This window comes from Mustela lutreola, chromosome 17 (genome assembly GCF_030435805.1).
Source record: "Mustela lutreola isolate mMusLut2 chromosome 17, mMusLut2.pri, whole genome shotgun sequence".
Taxonomy (NCBI): domain Eukaryota; kingdom Metazoa; phylum Chordata; class Mammalia; order Carnivora; family Mustelidae; genus Mustela; species Mustela lutreola.
Genome location: NC_081306.1, coordinates 32,473,447 through 32,474,938, shown reverse-complemented (window position 1 = coordinate 32,474,938; position 1,492 = coordinate 32,473,447). Strand labels below are relative to the sequence as shown.

General features: G+C 36.2%; 1 non-coding gene across 1 annotated transcript; it reads left to right on the top strand.

Annotated features, from left to right (window-relative positions):
- Positions 1–317: 317 nt before the first annotated feature.
- On the top strand, positions 318–424 carry LOC131820215 (U6 spliceosomal RNA). Its single transcript, XR_009349533.1, has one exon. It is a non-coding gene; the product is annotated as a U6 spliceosomal RNA (small nuclear RNA).
- Positions 425–1,492: the final 1,068 nt, after the last annotated feature.

Sequence of the window (1,492 nt, the reverse complement as noted above, 5' to 3'; positions counted from 1 at the left end):
CAGCGGCTTAACCCACTGAGCCACACAGGCGCCCCTAACATTGGATTTTTGATAGGAATTGGATTTACAGATGGTTTTCGGTAGTATGGACATTTTAACAATGTTAATTCTTGCCATTCATAAATATGAGCTATCTTTCCGTTTGTGTCTCCTTCAATTTCTTTATCAATGTCATAGTTTATGGAGTACAGATCTTTCATCTTCTTAGTTAAATCTATTCCTAAGTATTTTATTATTTTTGATGCTATTGTGAATTAGATTGTTTTCTTTATTTTTTCAGATAGTTCATCATTAGAGTGTTAAAATGCTCCTGTCTTGTGCTTACTTTGGCAGCACATATACTAAAATTGGAATGATGCAGAGAAGATTAGCGTGATCACTAAAAAAGGATGACATGAAAAACTGGGAAGCATTCCATATTAAAAAGAAATGAAACAAAACAAAATTCTTGTCTGTTATATATTGATCTTGTATTTGGCAGCTTTACTAAATTTGTTTATTCAAAATTTTTTGTGAAGTTTTTAGGATTTTTTAACATGTAAGTTCATGTTATCCAAAAAAATAAAATTTTACTTCTTCCTTTTTTTTTTTTTGGAGTCTCTTATTTCCTTGTGTTCCTTGTTTCTCTGGCTAGGACATCCAGTAGTATGTCAAATGAGAGTAGTGAAAGTGGATACACTTGTCTTTTTTCTGATCGTTAAGGGGAAAACTTTCAAACTTTTTTGATTGAATATGAGATTAGCTCTGGGCTTGCAATATGTGTTTTCTCTTTAATGGATTTTTAAAATTATTTTTTAAATTTTTTTATAAACATATAATGTGTTTTTATCCCTAGGGGTACAGGTATGTGAATCACCAGGTTCACACATTTCATAGCACTCACCATCACTCACCATAGCACTTGCCCTCCCCAATGTCCATACCCCCACCATCCTCTCCCAACACACCTCCCCCCAGCAACCCTCAGTCTGTCTTGTGAGATTCAGTCTTTTATGGTTTGTCTCCCTCCCAATCCCATCTTCTATTTTTCTTTTCGTACGCCCGAAACCGCCTATGTTGCATCTCTACTTCATCATATCAGGGAAATCATAGGATAGTTGTCTTTCTCAGATCGATTTATTTCGCCAAGCATAATACCCTCTAGTTCCATCCACGTCATCACAAATAGCAGGATTTCATTTCTTTTGATGGCTGCATAGTATTCCATTGTACATATATACCACATCTTATTTATTGATTCATCTGTTGAAGGACATTTAGGTTCTTTCCATAGTTTAACTATTGTGGACATTGCTGCTATAAACATTTGGGTGCATGTGCCCCTTCAGAATGCCACCTTTGTATCTTTAGGGTATATACTCAGTACTACAATCACTGGGTCATAGGGTAGTTCTATTTTCTGCTTTTTGAGGCACCTCCACGCTGTTTTCCAGAGTGGTTGCACCAGCTTGCATTCCCGCGTACAGTGTAGGAGGGTTGCCCTTTCTCCACA